This window comes from Oncorhynchus nerka, linkage group LG8 (assembly GCF_034236695.1).
Source record: "Oncorhynchus nerka isolate Pitt River linkage group LG8, Oner_Uvic_2.0, whole genome shotgun sequence".
In the NCBI taxonomy this organism is placed as follows: domain Eukaryota; kingdom Metazoa; phylum Chordata; class Actinopteri; order Salmoniformes; family Salmonidae; genus Oncorhynchus; species Oncorhynchus nerka.
Window position 1 is genome coordinate 45,539,204 of NC_088403.1, and position 23,820 is coordinate 45,563,023.

At 48.2% G+C, this 23,820-nt stretch overlaps 12 non-coding genes and 1 pseudogene across 12 annotated transcripts; 12 read left to right on the forward strand and 1 right to left on the reverse strand.

Moving 5' to 3' along the window:
• Positions 1-23,820, reverse strand: part of LOC135572706 (uncharacterized) — a 33,151-nt pseudogene that overhangs the window by 2,185 nt on the left and 7,146 nt on the right.
• Positions 374-455, forward strand: trnas-gcu (transfer RNA serine (anticodon GCU)). Its single transcript has one exon. It is a non-coding gene; the product is annotated as a tRNA-Ser (tRNA).
• trnas-gcu (transfer RNA serine (anticodon GCU)) lies at positions 2,335-2,416 on the forward strand. Its single transcript has one exon. It is a non-coding gene; the product is annotated as a tRNA-Ser (tRNA).
• trnas-gcu (transfer RNA serine (anticodon GCU)) lies at positions 4,281-4,362 on the forward strand. Its single transcript has one exon. It is a non-coding gene; the product is annotated as a tRNA-Ser (tRNA).
• Positions 6,236-6,317, forward strand: trnas-gcu (transfer RNA serine (anticodon GCU)). The gene has a single exon. It is a non-coding gene; the product is annotated as a tRNA-Ser (tRNA).
• trnas-gcu (transfer RNA serine (anticodon GCU)) lies at positions 8,197-8,278 on the forward strand. The gene has a single exon. It is a non-coding gene; the product is annotated as a tRNA-Ser (tRNA).
• On the forward strand, positions 10,159-10,240 carry trnas-gcu (transfer RNA serine (anticodon GCU)). The gene has a single exon. It is a non-coding gene; the product is annotated as a tRNA-Ser (tRNA).
• trnas-gcu (transfer RNA serine (anticodon GCU)) lies at positions 12,120-12,201 on the forward strand. The gene has a single exon. It is a non-coding gene; the product is annotated as a tRNA-Ser (tRNA).
• trnas-gcu (transfer RNA serine (anticodon GCU)) lies at positions 14,081-14,162 on the forward strand. The gene has a single exon. It is a non-coding gene; the product is annotated as a tRNA-Ser (tRNA).
• On the forward strand, positions 16,037-16,118 carry trnas-gcu (transfer RNA serine (anticodon GCU)). The gene has a single exon. It is a non-coding gene; the product is annotated as a tRNA-Ser (tRNA).
• On the forward strand, positions 17,995-18,076 carry trnas-gcu (transfer RNA serine (anticodon GCU)). The gene has a single exon. It is a non-coding gene; the product is annotated as a tRNA-Ser (tRNA).
• Positions 19,952-20,033, forward strand: trnas-gcu (transfer RNA serine (anticodon GCU)). The gene has a single exon. It is a non-coding gene; the product is annotated as a tRNA-Ser (tRNA).
• trnas-gcu (transfer RNA serine (anticodon GCU)) lies at positions 21,898-21,979 on the forward strand. The gene has a single exon. It is a non-coding gene; the product is annotated as a tRNA-Ser (tRNA).

Below are 23,820 nucleotides of genomic sequence, written 5' to 3' on the forward strand. Positions count from 1 at the left end.
AATGAAAACAAAAACGTGCTTTTTGGTCATAATTTATTGTGATGTTAAAGGTAGACATAAGGTAAGCAGTGTGGTTGTGGTTCAGTTTAAAATCAGATTTTAAGCGGATACATTGTATAAATAGACGGCGTTTATGACTTTGTGGCTGTGGTAACTAGTGACAACCTTGTTGTGGTGCACGTCTCCGCTTCCTACCACAAACCCTAGTATAGAAGGGCACGTAGCTAGCTAGTTCGACATAAAATGGACAATTTATTGTGTTTGTAGCGAACAACTGCATGTTCAAATATGCTATTTGGTTTCCTAACATAACCCAAATATCCCCCTTACGTTTAAGATAAATAGGGGTTTTGGCTTATGATGTGACTCAGAGGACGAGGTGGCCGAGTGGTTAAGGCGATGGACTGCTAATCCATTGTGCTCTGCACGCGTGGGTTCGAATCCCATCCTCGTCGACAAATCTTTGTTTATGTATATTATACCGCTGTGCAAGAATCTCTGCAGTGTCTGTTGATAATGTAATGTAGTCCTACCTGTTTTCAACCATACACACACCTGTCGCGTCCCCTCACTACTGTGAGTAACTGGCTACTTTTATCCATACAATACATACCTGGCTGATGTGGTTAAAGCCATACTGCCTGAAGCCGTCGTACAGGGGCACGGTGTGGGGCCCAATGTAGAAGGGCTCCCAGGGGTCCACCCAGGATAATGTATAGGTCACGTCCAGGGGCCCCAAGCCTTGGCTATGTCTGTTCACCCACTAGGAGTAGTTGGTGGGGGCCTGGCACTGTGGGTACGGCACCTCATAGAAGGGCTGCACCTCTCCCACCTGGTACAGCTGTGCCAGCTCCGACTTGGTGGCAGGCATCTTGTGTACATGGCAGATCTCAAAGGCATGCAGGACGATGACCTCGTCTGTAGCAGGTTCACGTCTCATGACCAGCGCCAGGAACTGCTGGTGGAGGTCGGCACTGGTGCCATGTCGATGACCAGGATGTAGTTGGCTTCCATTACGCCGCTGGCAAAGTTCTAAAGAAGATTGTTTGGATAGGAGGCCTTACCCCGATGGCATAGTTCTGGTATTTGTCTCGGTGCATCTCCAGCCTGGCGAACACCGCGGCACAATCCTCCAGACCTGCAAAATGCTCCCGTTCCTGCTCAGGGAAACTCGCCATCTTCCCGGAGTGGCACACCATGTGGAAGTCCACTGAGGGCAGAAGATGCTGAGGGTGTAGACCAGGGCTGTGGCAAATGTGGCATCTTGCCCATGTGCGAAAATGGCCACAGAGAGAGGGTTCTGCCAACGTTCCACCAAAGAGTCCAGGGGATGCAAGTTGTTGATGGATGTGTGCGTTGCTAAGGCCAATTTGTGCAAGCTTGCATCCGTTCCATTCTTCTGATTGGTGGAGAAATCGCTGTTGATCAAGTTATTGTACACACGGTATTTCCCGCTGGCATCAAATATAGCCCCTGTGGACAGAGAGTACCTGAGACACTCTTCCCGTGAGTTTTTCTCAGAGTTTCCATTTTTCTTGCCAGAGCTCCGGAAAAGCTCCTAGTATCGGTAGCGCTGCTGCTTCAGTTGCAAGACTGCTACCATTACCGGAGAAACACCTTAAACACGGAACATTCCTTAGAGTAATGTATTCCCGGGCACTGCATGTACACCACATACAGCAAAATCCTTTAGGAACATGCCCCAGGTAGGTATAAAATTGACCACTGCTAGGTGGCTAACTAGTTACACGGAGCTGATTTCGGGAATTTATTTATGGGGGGGCTCTCCTCGACTGTCTCGTGCCGTTGACATCACGCAGTGCTGCCGTAGGATTCGATAAGATTTTCAGTCGTGAAATCATTGCACGGGTCAATCTCATAGCATTAAAAAACACATTTGGAGAATGGTGGGGTTTCCACTAGATAGCACATCCACAAAGTTGACTATATCGCAACAATGAATGAAAACAAAAACGTGCTTTTTGGTCATAATTTATTGTGATGTTAAAGGTAGACATAAGGTAAGCAGTGTGGTTGTGGTTCAGTTTAAAATCAGATTTTAAGCGGATACATTGTATAAATAGACGGCGTTTATGACTTTGTGGCTGTGGTAACTAGTGACAACCTTGTTGTGGTGCACGTCTCCGCTTTCCTACCACAAACCCTAGTATAGAAGGGCACGTAGCTAGCTAGTTCGACATAAAATGGACAATTTATTGTGTTTGTAGCGAACAACTGCATGTTCAAATATGCTATTTGGTTTCCTAACATAACCCAAATATCCCCCTTACGTTTAAGATAAATAGGGGTTTTGGCATATGATGTGACTCAGAGGACGAGGTGGCCGAGTGGTTAAGGCGATGGACTGCTAATCCATTGTGCTCTGCACGCGTGGGTTCGAATCCCATCCTCGTCGACAAATCTTTGTTTATGTATATTATACCGCTGTGCAAGAATCTCTGCAGTGTCTGTTGATAATGTAATGTAGTCCTACCTGTTTTCAACCATACACACACCTGTCGCGTCCCCTCACTACTGTGAGTAACTGGCTACTTTTATCCATACAATACATACCTGGCTGATGTGGTTAAAGCCATACTGCCTGAAGCCGTCGTACAGGGGCACGGTGTGGGGCCCAATGTAGAAGGGCTCCCAGGGGTCCACCCAGGATAATGTATAGGTCACGTCCAGGGGCCCCAAGCCTTGGCTATGTCTGTTCACCCACTAGGAGTAGTTGGTGGGGTACGGCACCTCATAGAAGGGCTGCACCTCTCCCACCTGGTACAGCTGTGCCAGCTCCGACTTGGTGGCAGGCATCTTGTGTACATGGCAGATCTCAAAGGCATGCAGGACGATGACCTCGTCTGTAGCAGGTTCACGTCTCATGACCAGCGCCAGGAACTGCTGGTGGAGGTCGGCACTGGTGCCATGTCGATGACCAGGATGTAGTTGGCTTCCATTACGCCGCTGGCAAAGTTCTAAAGAAGATTGTTTGGATAGGAGGCCTTACCCCCGATGGCATAGTTCTGGTATTTGTCTCGGTGCATCTCCAGCCTGGCGAACACCGCGGCACAATCCTCCAGACCTGCAAAATGCTCCCGTTCCTGCTCAGGGAAACTCGCCATCTTCCCGGAGTGGCACACCATGTGGAAGTCCACTGAGGGCAGAAGATGCTGAGGGTGTAGACCAGGGCTGTGGCAAATGTGGCATCTTGCCCATGTGCGAAAATGGCCACAGAGAGAGGGTTCTGCCAACGTTCCACCAAAGAGTCCAGGGGATGCAAGTTGTTGATGGATGTGTGCGTTGCTAAGGCCAATTTGTGCAAGCTTGCATCCGTTCCATTCTTCTGATTGGTGGAGAAATCGCTGTTGATCAAGTTATTGTACACACGGTATTTCCCGCTGGCATCAAATATAGCCCCTGTGGACAGAGAGTACCTGAGACACTCTTCCCGTGAGTTTTTCTCAGAGTTTCCATTTTTCTTGCCAGAGCTCCGGAAAAGCTCCTAGTATCGGTAGCGCTGCTGCTTCAGTTGCAAGACTGCTACCATTACCGGAGAAACACCTTAAAACACGGAACATTCCTTAGAGTAATGTATTCCCGGGCACTGCATGTACACCACATACAGCAAAATCCTTTAGGAACATGCCCCAGGTAGGTATAAAATTGACCACTGCTAGGTGGCTAACTAGTTACACGGAGCTGATTTCGGAATTTATTTATGGGGGGCTCTCCTCGACTGTCTCGTGCCGTTGACATCACGCAGTGCTGCCGTAGGATTCGATAAGATTTTCAGTCGTGAAATCATTGCACGGGTCAATCTCATAGCATTAAAAAACACATTTGGAGAATGGTGGGGTTTCCACTAGATAGCACATCCACAAAGTTGACTATATCGCAACAATGAATGAAAACAAAAACGTGCTTTTTGGTCATAATTTATTGTGATGTTAAAGGTAGACATAAGGTAAGCAGTGTGGTTGTGGTTCAGTTTAAAATCAGATTTTAAGCGGATACATTGTATAAATAGACGGCGTTTATGACTTTGTGGCTGTGGTAACTAGTGACAACCTTGTTGTGGTGCACGTCTCCGCTTTCCTACCACAAACCCTAGTATAGAAGGGCACGTAGCTAGCTAGTTCGACATAAAATGGACAATTTATTGTGTTTGTAGCGAACAACTGCATGTTCAAATATGCTATTTGGTTTCCTAACATAACCCAAATATCCCCCTTACGTTTAAGATAAATAGGGGTTTTGGCTTATGATGTGACTCAGAGGACGAGGTGGCCGAGTGGTTAAGGCGATGGACTGCTAATCCATTGTGCTCTGCACGCGTGGGTTCGAATCCCATCCTCGTCGACAAATCTTTGTTTATGTATATTATACCGCTGTGCAAGAATCTCTGCAGTGTCTGTTGATAATGTAATGTAGTCCTACCTGTTTTCAACCATACACACACCTGTCGCGTCCCCTCACTACTGTGAGTAACTGGCTACTTTTATCCATACAATACATACCTGGCTGATGTGGTTAAAGCCATACTGCCTGAAGCCGTCGTACAGGGGCACGGTGTGGGGCCCAATGTAGAAGGGCTCCCAGGGGTCCACCCAGGATAATGTATAGGTCACGTCCAGGGGCCCCAAGCCTTGGCTATGTCTGTTCACCCACTAGGAGTAGTTGGTGGGGGCCTGGCACTGTGGGTACGGCACCTCATAGAAGGGCTGCACCTCTCCCACCTGGTACAGCTGTGCCAGCTCCGACTTGGTGGCAGGCATCTTGTGTACATGGCAGATCTCAAAGGCATGCAGGACGATGACCTCGTCTGTAGCAGGTTCACGTCTCATGACCAGCGCCAGGAACTGCTGGTGGAGGTCGGCACTGGTGCCATGTCGATGACCAGGATGTAGTTGGCTTCCATTACGCCGCTGGCAAAGTTCTAAAGAAGATTGTTTGGATAGGAGGCCTTACCCCGATGGCATAGTTCTGGTATTTGTCTCGGTGCATCTCCAGCCTGGCGAACACCGCGGCACAATCCTCCAGACCTGCAAAATGCTCCCGTTCCTGCTCAGGGAAACTCGCCATCTTCCCGGAGTGGCACACCATGTGGAAGTCCACTGAGGGCAGAAGATGCTGAGGGTGTAGACCAGGGCTGTGGCAAATGTGGCATCTTGCCCATGTGCGAAAATGGCCACAGAGAGAGGTTCTGCCAACGTTCCACCAAAGAGTCCAGGGGATGCAAGTTGTTGATGGATGTGTGCGTTGCTAAGGCCAATTTGTGCAAGCTTGCATCCGTTCCATTCTTCTGATTGGTGGAGAAATCGCTGTTGATCAAGTTATTGTACACACGGTATTTCCCGCTGGCATCAAATATAGCCCCTGTGGACAGAGAGTACCTGAGACACTCTTCCCGTGAGTTTTTCTCAGAGTTTCCATTTTTCTTGCCAGAGCTCCGGAAAAGCTCCTAGTATCGGTAGCGCTGCTGCTTCAGTTGCAAGACTGCTACCATTACCGGAGAAACACCTTAAACACGGAACATTCCTTAGAGTAATGTATTCCCGGGCACTGCATGTACACCACATACAGCAAAATCCTTTAGGAACATGCCCCAGGTAGGTATAAAATTGACCACTGCTAGGTGGCTAACTAGTTACACGGAGCTGATTTCGAATTTATTTATGGGGGGCTCTCCTCGACTGTCTCGTGCCGTTGACATCACGCAGTGCTGCCGTAGGATTCGATAAGATTTTCAGTCGTGAAATCATTGCACGGGTCAATCTCATAGCATTAAAAAACACATTTGGAGAATGGTGGGGTTTCCACTAGATAGCACATCCACAAAGTTGACTATATCGCAACAATGAATGAAAACAAAAACGTGCTTTTGGTCATAATTTATTGTGATGTTAAAGGTAGACATAAGGTAAGCAGTGTGGTTGTGGTTCAGTTTAAAATCAGATTTTAAGCGGATACATTGTATAAATAGACGGCGTTTATGACTTTGTGGCTGTGGTAACTAGTGACAACCTTGTTGTGGTGCACGTCTCCGCTTTCCTACCACAAACCCTAGTATAGAAGGGCACGTAGCTAGCTAGTTCGACATAAAATGGACAATTTATTGTGTTTGTAGCGAACAACTGCATGTTCAAATATGCTATTTGGTTTCCTAACATAACCCAAATATCCCCCTTACGTTTAAGATAAATAGGGTTTTGGCTTATGATGTGACTCAGAGGACGAGGTGGCCGAGTGGTTAAGGCGATGGACTGCTAATCCATTGTGCTCTGCACGCGTGGGTTCGAATCCCATCCTCGTCGACAAATCTTTGTTTATGTATATTATACCGCTGTGCAAGAATCTCTGCAGTGTCTGTTGATAATGTAATGTAGTCCTACCTGTTTTCAACCATACACACACCTGTCGCGTCCCCTCACTACTGTGAGTAACTGGCTACTTTTATCCATACAATACATACCTGGCTGATGTGGTTAAAGCCATACTGCCTGAAGCCGTCGTACAGGGGCACGGTGTGGGGCCCAATGTAGAAGGGCTCCCAGGGGTCCACCCAGGATAATGTATAGGTCACGTCCAGGGGCCCCAAGCCTTGGCTATGTCTGTTCACCCACTAGGAGTAGTTGGTGGGGGCCTGGCACTGTGGGTACGGCACCTCATAGAAGGGCTGCACCTCTCCCACCTGGTACAGCTGTGCCAGCTCCGACTTGGTGGCAGGCATCTTGTGTACATGGCAGATCTCAAAGGCATGCAGGACGATGACCTCGTCTGTAGCAGGTTCACGTCTCATGACCAGCGCCAGGAACTGCTGGTGGAGGTCGGCACTGGTGCCATGTCGATGACCAGGATGTAGTTGGCTTCCATTACGCCGCTGGCAAAGTTCTAAAGAAGATTGTTTGGATAGGAGGCCTTACCCCGATGGCATAGTTCTGGTATTTGTCTCGGTGCATCTCCAGCCTGGCGAACACCGCGGCACAATCCTCCAGACCTGCAAAATGCTCCCGTTCCTGCTCAGGGAAACTCGCCATCTTCCCGGAGTGGCACACCATGTGGAAGTCCACTGAGGGCAGAAGATGCTGAGGGTGTAGACCAGGGCTGTGGCAAATGTGGCATCTTGCCCATGTGCGAAAATGGCCACAGAGAGAGGGTTCTGCCAACGTTCCACCAAAGAGTCCAGGGGATGCAAGTTGTTGATGGATGTGTGCGTTGCTAAGGCCAATTTGTGCAAGCTTGCATCCGTTCCATTCTTCTGATTGGTGGAGAAATCGCTGTTGATCAAGTTATTGTACACACGGTATTTCCCGCTGGCATCAAATATAGCCCCTGTGGACAGAGAGTACCTGAGACACTCTTCCCGTGAGTTTTTCTCAGAGTTTCCATTTTTCTTGCCAGAGCTCCGGAAAAGCTCCTAGTATCGGTAGCGCTGCTGCTTCAGTTGCAAGACTGCTACCATTACCGGAGAAACACCTTAAACACGGAACATTCCTTAGAGTAATGTATTCCCGGGCACTGCATGTACACCACATACAGCAAAATCCTTTAGGAACATGCCCCAGGTAGGTATAAAATTGACCACTGCTAGGTGGCTAACTAGTTACACGGAGCTGATTTCGGGAATTTATTTATGGGGGGGCTCTCCTCGACTGTCTCGTGCCGTTGACATCACGCAGTGCTGCCGTAGGATTCGATAAGATTTTCAGTCGTGAAATCATTGCACGGGTCAATCTCATAGCATTAAAAAACACATTTGGAGAATGGTGGGGTTTCCACTAGATAGCACATCCACAAAGTTGACTATATCGCAACAATGAATGAAAACAAAAACGTGCTTTTTGGTCATAATTTATTGTGATGTTAAAGGTAGACATAAGGTAAGCAGTGTGGTTGTGGTTCAGTTTAAAATCAGATTTTAAGCGGATACATTGTATAAATAGACGGCGTTTATGACTTTGTGGCTGTGGTAACTAGTGACAACCTTGTTGTGGTGCACGTCTCCGCTTTCCTACCACAAACCCTAGTATAGAAGGGCACGTAGCTAGCTAGTTCGACATAAAATGGACAATTTATTGTGTTTGTAGCGAACAACTGCATGTTCAAATATGCTATTTGGTTTCCTAACATAACCCAAATATCCCCCTTACGTTTAAGATAAATAGGGGTTTTGGCTTATGATGTGACTCAGAGGACGAGGTGGCCGAGTGGTTAAGGCGATGGACTGCTAATCCATTGTGCTCTGCACGCGTGGGTTCGAATCCCATCCTCGTCGACAAATCTTTGTTTATGTATATTATACCGCTGTGCAAGAATCTCTGCAGTGTCTGTTGATAATGTAATGTAGTCCTACCTGTTTTCAACCATACACACACCTGTCGCGTCCCCTCACTACTGTGAGTAACTGGCTACTTTTATCCATACAATACATACCTGGCTGATGTGGTTAAAGCCATACTGCCTGAAGCCGTCGTACAGGGGCACGGTGTGGGGCCCAATGTAGAAGGGCTCCCAGGGGTCCACCCAGGATAATGTATAGGTCACGTCCAGGGGCCCCAAGCCTTGGCTATGTCTGTTCACCCACTAGGAGTAGTTGGTGGGGGCCTGGCACTGTGGGTACGGCACCTCATAGAAGGGCTGCACCTCTCCCACCTGGTACAGCTGTGCCAGCTCCGACTTGGTGGCAGGCATCTTGTGTACATGGCAGATCTCAAAGGCATGCAGGACGATGACCTCGTCTGTAGCAGGTTCACGTCTCATGACCAGCGCCAGGAACTGCTGGTGGAGGTCGGCACTGGTGCCATGTCGATGACCAGGATGTAGTTGGCTTCCATTACGCCGCTGGCAAAGTTCTAAAGAAGATTGTTTGGATAGGAGGCCTTACCCCCGATGGCATAGTTCTGGTATTTGTCTCGGTGCATCTCCAGCCTGGCGAACACCGCGGCACAATCCTCCAGACCTGCAAAATGCTCCCGTTCCTGCTCAGGGAAACTCGCCATCTTCCCGGAGTGGCACACCATGTGGAAGTCCACTGAGGGCAGAAGATGCTGAGGGTGTAGACCAGGGCTGTGGCAAATGTGGCATCTTGCCCATGTGCGAAAATGGCCACAGAGAGAGGGTTCTGCCAACGTTCCACCAAAGAGTCCAGGGGATGCAAGTTGTTGATGGATGTGTGCGTTGCTAAGGCCAATTTGTGCAAGCTTGCATCCGTTCCATTCTTCTGATTGGTGGAGAAATCGCTGTTGATCAAGTTATTGTACACACGGTATTTCCCGCTGGCATCAAATATAGCCCCTGTGGACAGAGAGTACCTGAGACACTCTTCCCGTGAGTTTTTCTCAGAGTTTCCATTTTTCTTGCCAGAGCTCCGGAAAAGCTCCTAGTATCGGTAGCGCTGCTGCTTCAGTTGCAAGACTGCTACCATTACCGGAGAAACACCTTAAACACGGAACATTCCTTAGAGTAATGTATTCCCGGGCACTGCATGTACACCACATACAGCAAAATCCTTTAGGAACATGCCCCAGGTAGGTATAAAATTGACCACTGCTAGGTGGCTAACTAGTTACACGGAGCTGATTTCGGGAATTTATTTATGGGGGGGCTCTCCTCGACTGTCTCGTGCCGTTGACATCACGCAGTGCTGCCGTAGGATTCGATAAGATTTTCAGTCGTGAAATCATTGCACGGGTCAATCTCATAGCATTAAAAAACACATTTGGAGAATGGTGGGGTTTCCACTAGATAGCACATCCACAAAGTTGACTATATCGCAACAATGAATGAAAACAAAAACGTGCTTTTTGGTCATAATTTATTGTGATGTTAAAGGTAGACATAAGGTAAGCAGTGTGGTTGTGGTTCAGTTTAAAATCAGATTTTAAGCGGATACATTGTATAAATAGACGGCGTTTATGACTTTGTGGCTGTGGTAACTAGTGACAACCTTGTTGTGGTGCACGTCTCCGCTTTCCTACCACAAACCCTAGTATAGAAGGGCACGTAGCTAGCTAGTTCGACATAAAATGGACAATTTATTGTGTTTGTAGCGAACAACTGCATGTTCAAATATGCTATTTGGTTTCCTAACATAACCCAAATATCCCCCTTACGTTTAAGATAAATAGGGGTTTTGGCTTATGATGTGACTCAGAGGACGAGGTGGCCGAGTGGTTAAGGCGATGGACTGCTAATCCATTGTGCTCTGCACGCGTGGGTTCGAATCCCATCCTCGTCGACAAATCTTTGTTTATGTATATTATACCGCTGTGCAAGAATCTCTGCAGTGTCTGTTGATAATGTAATGTAGTCCTACCTGTTTTCAACCATACACACACCTGTCGCGTCCCCTCACTACTGTGAGTAACTGGCTACTTTTATCCATACAATACATACCTGGCTGATGTGGTTAAAGCCATACTGCCTGAAGCCGTCGTACAGGGGCACGGTGTGGGGCCCAATGTAGAAGGGCTCCCAGGGGTCCACCCAGGATAATGTATAGGTCACGTCCAGGGGCCCCAAGCCTTGGCTATGTCTGTTCACCCACTAGGAGTAGTTGGTGGGGGCCTGGCACTGTGGGTACGGCACCTCATAGAAGGGCTGCACCTCTCCCACCTGGTACAGCTGTGCCAGCTCCGACTTGGTGGCAGGCATCTTGTGTACATGGCAGATCTCAAAGGCATGCAGGACGATGACCTCGTCTGTAGCAGGTTCACGTCTCATGACCAGCGCCAGGAACTGCTGGTGGAGGTCGGCACTGGTGCCATGTCGATGACCAGGATGTAGTTGGCTTCCATTACGCCGCTGGCAAAGTTCTAAAGAAGATTGTTTGGATAGGAGGCCTTACCCCCGATGGCATAGTTCTGGTATTTGTCTCGGTGCATCTCCAGCCTGGCGAACACCGCGGCACAATCCTCCAGACCTGCAAAATGCTCCCGTTCCTGCTCAGGGAAACTCGCCATCTTCCCGGAGTGGCACACCATGTGGAAGTCCACTGAGGGCAGAAGATGCTGAGGGTGTAGACCAGGGCTGTGGCAAATGTGGCATCTTGCCCATGTGCGAAAATGGCCAGAGAGAGGGGTTCTGCCAACGTTCCACCAAAGAGTCCAGGGGATGCAAGTTGTTGATGGATGTGTGCGTTGCTAAGGCCAATTTGTGCAAGCTTGCATCCGTTCCATTCTTCTGATTGGTGGAGAAATCGCTGTTGATCAAGTTATTGTACACACGGTATTTCCCGCTGGCATCAAATATAGCCCCTGTGGACAGAGAGTACCTGAGACACTCTTCCCGTGAGTTTTTCTCAGAGTTTCCATTTTTCTTGCCAGAGCTCCGGAAAAGCTCCTAGTATCGGTAGCGCTGCTGCTTCAGTTGCAAGACTGCTACCATTACCGGAGAAACACCTTAAACACGGAACATTCCTTAGAGTAATGTATTCCCGGGCACTGCATGTACACCACATACAGCAAAATCCTTTAGGAACATGCCCCAGGTAGGTATAAAATTGACCACTGCTAGGTGGCTAACTAGTTACACGGAGCTGATTTCGGAATTTATTTATGGGGGGGCTCTCCTCGACTGTCTCGTGCCGTTGACATCACGCAGTGCTGCCGTAGGATTCGATAAGATTTTCAGTCGTGAAATCATTGCACGGGTCAATCTCATAGCATTAAAAAACACATTTGGAGAATGGTGGGGTTTCCACTAGATAGCACATCCACAAAGTTGACTATATCGCAACAATGAATGAAAACAAAAACGTGCTTTTTGGGTCATAATTTATTGTGATGTTAAAGGTAGACATAAGGTAAGCAGTGTGGTTGTGGTTCAGTTTAAAATCAGATTTTAAGCGGATACATTGTATAAATAGACGGCGTTTATGACTTTGTGGCTGTGGTAACTAGTGACAACCTTGTTGTGGTGCACGTCTCCGCTTTCCTACCACAAACCCTAGTATAGAAGGGCACGTAGCTAGCTAGTTCGACATAAAATGGACAATTTATTGTGTTTGTAGCGAACAACTGCATGTTCAAATATGCTATTTGGTTTCCTAACATAACCCAAATATCCCCCTTACGTTTAAGATAAATAGGGGTTTTGGCTTATGATGTGACTCAGAGGACGAGGTGGCCGAGTGGTTAAGGCGATGGACTGCTAATCCATTGTGCTCTGCACGCGTGGGTTCGAATCCCATCCTCGTCGACAAATCTTTGTTTATGTATATTATACCGCTGTGCAAGAATCTCTGCAGTGTCTGTTGATAATGTAATGTAGTCCTACCTGTTTTCAACCATACACACACCTGTCGCGTCCCCTCACTACTGTGAGTAACTGGCTACTTTTATCCATACAATACATACCTGGCTGATGTGGTTAAAGCCATACTGCCTGAAGCCGTCGTACAGGGGCACGGTGTGGGGCCCAATGTAGAAGGGCTCCCAGGGGTCCACCCAGGATAATGTATAGGTCACGTCCAGGGGCCCCAAGCCTTGGCTATGTCTGTTCACCCACTAGGAGTAGTTGGTGGGGGCCTGGCACTGTGGGTACGGCACCTCATAGAAGGGCTGCACCTCTCCCACCTGGTACAGCTGTGCCAGCTCCGACTTGGTGGCAGGCATCTTGTGTACATGGCAGATCTCAAAGGCATGCAGGACGATGACCTCGTCTGTAGCAGGTTCACGTCTCATGACCAGCGCCAGGAACTGCTGGTGGAGGTCGGCACTGGTGCCATGTCGATGACCAGGATGTAGTTGGCTTCCATTACGCCGCTGGCAAAGTTCTAAAGAAGATTGTTTGGATAGGAGGCCTTACCCCGATGGCATAGTTCTGGTATTTGTCTCGGTGCATCTCCAGCCTGGCGAACACCGCGGCACAATCCTCCAGACCTGCAAAATGCTCCCGTTCCTGCTCAGGGAAACTCGCCATCTTCCCGGAGTGGCACACCATGTGGAAGTCCACTGAGGGCAGAAGATGCTGAGGGTGTAGACCAGGGCTGTGGCAAATGTGGCATCTTGCCCATGTGCGAAAATGGCCACAGAGAGAGGGTTCTGCCAACGTTCCACCAAAGAGTCCAGGGGATGCAAGTTGTTGATGGATGTGTGCGTTGCTAAGGCCAATTTGTGCAAGCTTGCATCCGTTCCATTCTTCTGATTGGTGGAGAAATCGCTGTTGATCAAGTTATTGTACACACGGTATTTCCCGCTGGCATCAAATATAGCCCCTGTGGACAGAGAGTACCTGAGACACTCTTCCCGTGAGTTTTTCTCAGAGTTTCCATTTTTCTTGCCAGAGCTCCGGAAAAGCTCCTAGTATCGGTAGCGCTGCTGCTTCAGTTGCAAGACTGCTACCATTACCGGAGAAACACCTTAAACACGGAACATTCCTTAGAGTAATGTATTCCCGGGCACTGCATGTACACCACATACAGCAAAATCCTTTAGGAACATGCCCCAGGTAGGTATAAAATTGACCACTGCTAGGTGGCTAACTAGTTACACGGAGCTGATTTCGGGAATTTATTTATGGGGGGGCTCTCCTCGACTGTCTCGTGCCGTTGACATCACGCAGTGCTGCCGTAGGATTCGATAAGATTTTCAGTCGTGAAATCATTGCACGGGTCAATCTCATAGCATTAAAAAACACATTTGGAGAATGGTGGGGTTTCCACTAGATAGCACATCCACAAAGTTGACTATATCGCAACAATGAATGAAAACAAAAACGTGCTTTTTGGTCATAATTTATTGTGATGTTAAAGGTAGACATAAGGTAAGCAGTGTGGTTGTGGTTCAGTTTAAAATCAGATTTTAAGCGGATACATTGTATAAATAGACGGCGTTTATGACTTTGTGGCTGTGGTAACTAGTGACAACCTTGTTGTGGTGCACGTCTCCGCTTTCCTACCACAAACCCTAGTATAGAAGGGCACGTAGCTAGCTAGTTCGACATAAAATGGACAATTTATTGTGTTTGTAGCGAACAACTGCATGTTCAAATATGCTATTTGGTTTCCTAACATAACCCAAATATCCCCCTTACGTTTAAGATAAATAGGGGTTTTGGCTTATGATGTGACTCAGAGGACGAGGTGGCCGAGTGGTTAAGGCGATGGACTGCTAATCCATTGTGCTCTGCACGCGTGGGTTCGAATCCCATCCTCGTCGACAAATCTTTGTTTATGTATATTATACCGCTGTGCAAGAATCTCTGCAGTGTCTGTTGATAATGTAATGTAGTCCTACCTGTTTTCAACCATACACACACCTGTCGCGTCCCCTCACTACTGTGAGTAACTGGCTACTTTTATCCATACAATACATACCTGGCTGATGTGGTTAAAGCCATACTGCCTGAAGCCGTCGTACAGGGGCACGGTGTGGGGCCCAATGTAGAAGGGCTCCCAGGGGTCCACCCAGGATAATGTATAGGTCACGTCCAGGGGCCCCAAGCCTTGGCTATGTCTGTTCACCCACTAGGAGTAGTTGGTGGGGGCCTGGCACTGTGGGTACGGCACCTCATAGAAGGGCTGCACCTCTCCCACCTGGTACAGCTGTGCCAGCTCCGACTTGGTGGCAGGCATCTTGTGTACATGGCAGATCTCAAAGGCATGCAGGACGATGACCTCGTCTGTAGCAGGTTCACGTCTCATGACCAGCGCCAGGAACTGCTGGTGGAGGTCGGCACTGGTGCCATGTCGATGACCAGGATGTAGTTGGCTTCCATTACGCCGCTGGCAAAGTTCTAAAGAAGATTGTTTGGATAGGAGGCCTTACCCCCGATGGCATAGTTCTGGTATTTGTCTCGGTGCATCTCCAGCCTGGCGAACACCGCGGCACAATCCTCCAGACCTGCAAAATGCTCCCGTTCCTGCTCAGGGAAACTCGCCATCTTCCCGGAGTGGCACACCATGTGGAAGTCCACTGAGGGCAGAAGATGCTGAGGGTGTAGACCAGGGCTGTGGCAAATGTGGCATCTTGCCCATGTGCGAAAATGGCCACAGAGAGAGGGTTCTGCCAACGTTCCACCAAAGAGTCCAGGGGATGCAAGTTGTTGATGGATGTGTGCGTTGCTAAGGCCAATTTGTGCAAGCTTGCATCCGTTCCATTCTTCTGATTGGTGGAGAAATCGCTGTTGATCAAGTTATTGTACACACGGTATTTCCCGCTGGCATCAAATATAGCCCCTGTGGACAGAGAGTACCTGAGACACTCTTCCCGTGAGTTTTTCTCAGAGTTTCCATTTTTCTTGCCAGAGCTCCGGAAAAGCTCCTAGTATCGGTAGCGCTGCTGCTTCAGTTGCAAGACTGCTACCATTACCGGAGAAACACCTTAAACACGGAACATTCCTTAGAGTAATGTATTCCCGGGCACTGCATGTACACCACATACAGCAAAATCCTTTAGGAACATGCCCCAGGTAGGTATAAAATTGACCACTGCTAGGTGGCTAACTAGTTACACGGAGCTGATTTCGAATTTATTTATGGGGGCTCTCCTCGACTGTCTCGTGCCGTTGACATCACGCAGTGCTGCCGTAGGATTCGATAAGATTTTCAGTCGTGAAATCATTGCACGGGTCAATCTCATAGCATTAAAAAACACATTTGGAGAATGGTGGGGTTTCCACTAGATAGCACATCCACAAAGTTGACTATATCGCAACAATGAATGAAAACAAAAACGTGCTTTTGGTCATAATTTATTGTGATGTTAAAGGTAGACATAAGGTAAGCAGTGTGGTTGTGGTTCAGTTTAAAATCAGATTTTAAGCGGATACATTGTATAAATAGACGGCGTTTATGACTTTGTGGCTGTGGTAACTAGTGACAACCTTGTTGTGGTGCACGTCTCCGCTTTCCTACCACAAACCCTAGTATAGAAGGGCACGTAGCTAGCTAGTTCGACATAAAATGGACAATTTATTGTGTTTGTAGCGAACAACTGCATGTTCAAATATGCTATTTGGTTTCCTAACATAACCCAAATATCCCCTTACGTTTAAGATAAATAGGGGTTTTGGCTTATGATGTGACTCAGAGGACGAGGTGGCCGAGTGGTTAAGGCGATGGACTGCTAATCCATTGTGCTCTGCACGCGTGGGTTCGAATCCCATCCTCGTCGACAAATCTTTGTTTATGTATATTATACCGCTGTGCAAGAATCTCTGCAGTGTCTGTTGATAATGTAATGTAGTCCTACCTGTTTTCAACCATACACACACCTGTCGCGTCCCCTCACTACTGTGAGTAACTGGCTACTTTTATCCATACAATACATACCTGGCTGATGTGGTTAAAGCCATACTGCCTGAAGCCGTCGTACAGGGGCACGGTGTGGGGCCCAATGTAGAAGGGCTCCCAGGGGTCCACCCAGGATAATGTATAGGTCACGTCCAGGGGCCCCAAGCCTTGGCTATGTCTGTTCACCCACTAGGAGTAGTTGGTGGGGGCCTGGCACTGTGGGTACGGCACCTCATAGAAGGGCTGCACCTCTCCCACCTGGTACAGCTGTGCCAGCTCCGACTTGGTGGCAGGCATCTTGTGTACATGGCAGATCTCAAAGGCATGCAGGACGATGACCTCGTCTGTAGCAGGTTCACGTCTCATGACCAGCGCCAGGAACTGCTGGTGGAGGTCGGCACTGGTGCCATGTCGATGACCAGGATGTAGTTGGCTTCCATTACGCCGCTGGCAAAGTTCTAAAGAAGATTGTTTGGATAGGAGGCCTTACCCCGATGGCATAGTTCTGGTATTTGTCTCGGTGCATCTCCAGCCTGGCGAACACCGCGGCACAATCCTCCAGACCTGCAAAATGCTCCCGTTCCTGCTCAGGGAAACTCGCCATCTTCCCGGAGTGGCACACCATGTGGAAGTCCACTGAGGGCAGAAGATGCTGAGGGTGTAGACCAGGGCTGTGGCAAATGTGGCATCTTGCCCATGTGCGAAAATGGCCACAGAGAGAGGGTTCTGCCAACGTTCCACCAAAGAGTCCAGGGGATGCAAGTTGTTGATGGATGTGTGCGTTGCTAAGGCCAATTTGTGCAAGCTTGCATCCGTTCCATTCTTCTGATTGGTGGAGAAATCGCTGTTGATCAAGTTATTGTACACACGGTATTTCCCGCTGGCATCAAATATAGCCCCTGTGGACAGAGAGTACCTGAGACACTCTTCCCGTGAGTTTTTCTCAGAGTTTCCATTTTCTTGCCAGAGCTCCGGAAAAGCTCCTAGTATCGGTAGCGCTGCTGCTTCAGTTGCAAGACTGCTACCATTACCGGAGAAACACCTTAAACACGGAACATTCCTTAGAGTAATGTATTCCCGGGCACTGCATGTACACCACATACAGCAAAATCCTTTAGGAACATGCCCCAGGTAGGTATAAAATTGACCACTGCTAGGTGGCTAACTAGTTACACGGAGCTGATTTCGGAATTTATTTATGGGGGGCTCTCCTCGACTGTCTCGTGCCGTTGACATCACGCAGTGCTGCCGTAGGATTCGATAAGATTTTCAGTCGTGAAATCATTGCACGGGTCAATCTCATAGCATTAAAAAACACATTTGGAGAATGGTGGGGTTTCCACTAGATAGCACATCCACAAAGTTGACTATATCGCAACAATGAATGAAAACAAAAACGTGCTTTTTGGTCATAATTTATTGTGATGTTAAAGGTAGACATAAGGTAAGCAGTGTGGTTGTGGTTCAGTTTAAAATCAGATTTTAAGCGGATACATTGTATAAATAGACGGCGTTTATGACTTTGTGGCTGTGGTAACTAGTGACAACCTTGTTGTGGTGCACGTCTCCGCTTTCCTACCACAAACCCTAGTATAGAAGGGCACGTAGCTAGCTAGTTCGACATAAAATGGACAATTTATTGTGTTTGTAGCGAACAACTGCATGTTCAAATATGCTATTTGGTTTCCTAACATAACCCAAATATCCCCCTTACGTTTAAGATAAATAGGGGTTTTGGCTTATGATGTGACTCAGAGGACGAGGTGGCCGAGTGGTTAAGGCGATGGACTGCTAATCCATTGTGCTCTGCACGCGTGGGTTCGAATCCCATCCTCGTCGACAAATCTTTGTTTATGTATATTATACCGCTGTGCAAGAATCTCTGCAGTGTCTGTTGATAATGTAATGTAGTCCTACCTGTTTTCAACCATACACACACCTGTCGCGTCCCCTCACTACTGTGAGTAACTGGCTACTTTTATCCATACAATACATACCTGGCTGATGTGGTTAAAGCCATACTGCCTGAAGCCGTCGTACAGGGGCACGGTGTGGGGCCCAATGTAGAAGGGCTCCCAGGGGTCCACCCAGGATAATGTATAGGTCACGTCCAGGGGCCCCAAGCCTTGGCTATGTCTGTTCACCCACTAGGAGTAGTTGGTGGGGGCCTGGCACTGTGGGTACGGCACCTCATAGAAGGGCTGCACCTCTCCCACCTGGTACAGCTGTGCCAGCTCCGACTTGGTGGCAGGCATCTTGTGTACATGGCAGATCTCAAAGGCATGCAGGACGATGACCTCGTCTGTAGCAGGTTCACGTCTCATGACCAGCGCCAGGAACTGCTGGTGGAGGTCGGCACTGGTGCCATGTCGATGACCAGGATGTAGTTGGCTTCCATTACGCCGCTGGCAAAGTTCTAAAGAAGATTGTTTGGATAGGAGGCCTTACCCCGATGGCATAGTTCTGGTATTTGTCTCGGTGCATCTCCAGCCTGGCGAACACCGCGGCACAATCCTCCAGACCTGCAAAATGCTCCCGTTCCTGCTCAGGGAAACTCGCCATCTTCCCGGAGTGGCACACCATGTGGAAGTCCACTGAGGGCAGAAGATGCTGAGGGTGTAGACCAGGGCTGTGGCAAATGTGGCATCTTGCCCATGTGCGAAAATGGCCACAGAGAGAGGGTTCTGCCAACGTTCCACCAAAGAGTCCAGGGGATGCAAGTTGTTGATGGATGTGTGCGTTGCTAAGGCCAATTTGTGCAAGCTTGCATCCGTTCCATTCTTCTGATTGGTGGAGAAATCGCTGTTGATCAAGTTATTGTACACACGGTATTTCCCGCTGGCATCAAATATAGCCCCTGTGGACAGAGAGTACCTGAGACACTCTTCCCGTGAGTTTTTCTCAGAGTTTCCATTTTTCTTGCCAGAGCTCCGGAAAAGCTCCTAGTATCGGTAGCGCTGCTGCTTCAGTTGCAAGACTGCTACCATTACCGGAGAAACACCTTAAACACGGAACATTCCTTAGAGTAATGTATTCCCGGGCACTGCATGTACACCACATACAGCAAAATCCTTTAGGAACATGCCCCAGGTAGGTATAAAATTGACCACTGCTAGGTGGCTAACTAGTTACACGGAGCTGATTTCGGAATTTATTTATGGGGGGCTCTCCTCGACTGTCTCGTGCCGTTGACATCACGCAGTGCTGCCGTAGGATTCGATAAGATTTTCAGTCGTGAAATCATTGCACGGGTCAATCTCATAGCATTAAAAACACATTTGGAGAATGGTGGGGTTTCCACTAGATAGCACATCCACAAAGTTGACTATATCGCAACAATGAATGAAAACAAAAACGTGCTTTTTGGTCATAATTTATTGTGATGTTAAAGGTAGACATAAGGTAAGCAGTGTGGTTGTGGTTCAGTTTAAAATCAGATTTTAAGCGGATACATTGTATAAATAGACGGCGTTTATGACTTTGTGGCTGTGGTAACTAGTGACAACCTTGTTGTGGTGCACGTCTCCGCTTTCCTACCACAAACCCTAGTATAGAAGGGCACGTAGCTAGCTAGTTCGACATAAAATGGACAATTTATTGTGTTTGTAGCGAACAACTGCATGTTCAAATATGCTATTTGGTTTCCTAACATAACCCAAATATCCCCTTACGTTTAAGATAAATAGGGGTTTTGGCTTATGATGTGACTCAGAGGACGAGGTGGCCGAGTGGTTAAGGCGATGGACTGCTAATCCATTGTGCTCTGCACGCGTGGGTTCGAATCCCATCCTCGTCGACAAATCTTTGTTTATGTATATTATACCGCTGTGCAAGAATCTCTGCAGTGTCTGTTGATAATGTAATGTAGTCCTACCTGTTTTCAACCATACACACACCTGTCGCGTCCCCTCACTACTGTGAGTAACTGGCTACTTTTATCCATTCAATACATACCTGGCTGATGTGGTTAAAGCCATACTGCCTGAAGCCGTCGTACAGGGGCACGGTGTGGGGCCCAATGTAGAAGGGCTCCCAGGGGTCCACCCAGGATAATGTATAGGTCACGTCCAGGGGCCCCAAGCCTTGGCTATGTCTGTTCACCCACTAGGAGTAGTTGGTGGGGTACGGCACCTCATAGAAGGGCTGCACCTCTCCCAACTGGTACAGCTGTGCCAGCTCCGACTTGGTGGCAGGCATCTTGTGTACATGGCAGATCTCAAAGGCATGCAGGACGATGACCTCGTCTGTAGCAGGTTCACGTCTCATGACCAGCGCCAGGAACTGCTGGTGGAGGTCGGCACTGGTGCCATGTCGATGACCAGGATGTAGTTGGCTTCCATTACGCCGCTGGCAAAGTTCTAAAGAAGATTGTTTGGATAGGAGGCCTTACCCCGATGGCATAGTTCTGGTATTTGTCTCGGTGCATCTCCAGCCTGGCGAACACCGCGGCACAATCCTCCAGACCTGCAAAATGCTCCCGTTCCTGCTCAGGGAAACTCGCCATCTTCCCGGAGTGGCACACCATGTGGAAGTCCACTGAGGGCAGAAGATGCTGAGGGTGTAGACCAGGGCTGTGGCAAATGTGGCATCTTGCCCATGTGCGAAAATGGCCACAGAGAGAGGGTTCTGCCAACGTTCCACCAAAGAGTCCAGGGGATGCAAGTTGTTGATGGATGTGTGCGTTGCTAAGGCCAATTTGTGCAAGCTTGCATCCGTTCCATTCTTCTGATTGGTGGAGAAATCGCTGTTGATCAAGTTATTGTACACACGGTATTTCCCGCTGGCATCAAATATAGCCCCTGTGGACAGAGAGTACCTGAGACACTCTTCCCGTGAGTTTTTCTCAGAGTTTCCATTTTTCTTGCCAGAGCTCCGGAAAAGCTCCTAGTATCGGTAGCGCTGCTGCTTCAGTTGCAAGACTGCTACCATTACCGGAGAAACACCTTAAACACGGAACATTCCTTAGAGTAATGTATTCCCGGGCACTGCATGTACACCACATACAGCAAAATCCTTTAGGAACATGCCCCAGGTAGGTATAAAATTGACCACTGCTAGGTGGCTAACTAGTTACACGGAGCTGATTTCGGGAATTTATTTATGGGGGGGCTCTCCTCGACTGTCTCGTGCCGTTGACATCACGCAGTGCTGCCGTAGGATTCGATAAGATTTTCAGTCGTGAAATCATTGCACGGGTCAATCTCATAGCATTAAAAAACACATTTGGAGAATGGTGGGGTTTCCACTAGATAGCACATCCACAAAGTTGACTATATCGCAACAATGAATGAAAACAAAAACGTGCTTTTTGGTCATAATTTATTGTGATGTTAAAGGTAGACATAAGGTAAGCAGTGTGGTTGTGGTTCAGTTTAAAATCAGATTTTAAGCGGATACATTGTATAAATAGACGGCGTTTATGACTTTGTGGCTGTGGTAACTAGTGACAACCTTGTTGTGGTGCACGTCTCCGCTTTCCTACCACAAACCCTAGTATAGAAGGGCACGTAGCTAGCTAGTTCGACATAAAATGGACAATTTATTGTGTTTGTAGCGAACAACTGCATGTTCAAATATGCTATTTGGTTTCCTAACATAACCCAAATATCCCCCTTACGTTTAAGATAAATAGGGGTTTTGGCTTATGATGTGACTCAGAGGACGAGGTGGCCGAGTGGTTAAGGCGATGGACTGCTAATCCATTGTGCTCTGCACGCGTGGGTTCGAATCCCATCCTCGTCGACAAATCTTTGTTTATGTATATTATACCGCTGTGCAAGAATCTCTGCAGTGTCTGTTGATAATGTAATGTAGTCCTACCTGTTTTCAACCATACACACACCTGTCGCGTCCCCTCACTACTGTGAGTAACTGGCTACTTTTATCCATACAATACATACCTGGCTGATGTGGTTAAAGCCATACTGCCTGAAGCCGTCGTACAGGGGCACGGTGTGGGGCCCAATGTAGAAGGGCTCCCAGGGGTCCACCCAGGATAATGTATAGGTCACGTCCAGGGGCCCCAAGCCTTGGCTATGTCTGTTCACCCACTAGGAGTAGTTGGTGGGGGCCTGGCACTGTGGGTACGGCACCTCATAGAAGGGCTGCACCTCTCCCACCTGGTACAGCTGTGCCAGCTCCGACTTGGTGGCAGGCATCTTGTGTACATGGCAGATCTCAAAGGCATGCAGGACGATGACCTCGTCTGTAGCAGGTTCACGTCTCATGACCAGCGCCAGGAACTGCTGGTGGAGGTCGGCACTGGTGCCATGTCGATGACCAGGATGTAGTTGGCTTCCATTACGCCGCTGGCAAAGTTCTAAAGAAGATTGTTTGGATAGGAGGCCTTACCCCCGATGGCATAGTTCTGGTATTTGTCTCGGTGCATCTCCAGCCTGGCGAACACCGCGGCACAATCCTCCAGACCTGCAAAATGCTCCCGTTCCTGCTCAGGGAAACTCGCCATCTTCCCGGAGTGGCACACCATGTGGAAGTCCACTGAGGGCAGAAGATGCTGAGGGTGTAGACCAGGGCTGTGGCAAATGTGGCATCTTGCCCATGTGCGAAAATGGCCACAGAGAGAGGGTTCTGCCAACGTTCCACCAAAGAGTCCAGGGGATGCAAGTTGTTGATGGATGTGTGCGTTGCTAAGGCCAATTTGTGCAAGCTTGCATCCGTTCCATTCTTCTGATTGGTGGAGAAATCGCTGTTGATCAAGTTATTGTACACACGGTATTTCCCGCTGGCATCAAATATAGCCCCTGTGGACAGAGAGTACCTGAGACACTCTTCCCGTGAGTTTTTCTCAGAGTTTCCATTTTTCTTGCCAGAGCTCCGGAAAAGCTCCTAGTATCGGTAGCGCTGCTGCTTCAGTTGCAAGACTGCTACCATTACCGGAGAAACACCTTAAACACGGAACATTCCTTAGAGTAATGTATTCCCGGGCACTGCATGTACACCACATACAGCAAAATCCTTTAGGAACATGCCCCAGGTAGGTATAAAATTGACCACTGCTAGGTGGCTAACTAGTTACACGGAGCTGATTTCGGGAATTTATTTATGGGGGGGCTCTCCTCGACTGTCTCGTGCCGTTGACATCACGCAGTGCTGCCGTAGGATTCGATAAGATTTTCAGTCGTGAAATCATTGCACGGGTCAATCTCATAGCATTAAAAAACACATTTGGAGAATGGTGGGGTTTCCACTAGATAGCACATCCACAAAGTTGACTATATCGCAACAATGAATGAAAACAAAAACGTGCTTTTTGGTCATAATTTATTGTGATGTTAAAGGTAGACATAAGGTAAGCAGTGTGGTTGTGGTTCAGTTTAAAATCAGATTTTAAGCGGATACATTGTATAAATAGACGGCGTTTATGACTTTGTGGCTGTGGTAACTAGTGACAACCTTGTTGTGGTGCACGTCTCCGCTTTCCTACCACAAACCCTAGTATAGAAGGGCACGTAGCTAGCTAGTTCGACATAAAATGGACAATTTATTGTGTTTGTAGCGAACAACTGCATGTTCAAATATGCTATTTGGTTTCCTAACATAACCCAAATATCCCCCTTACGTTT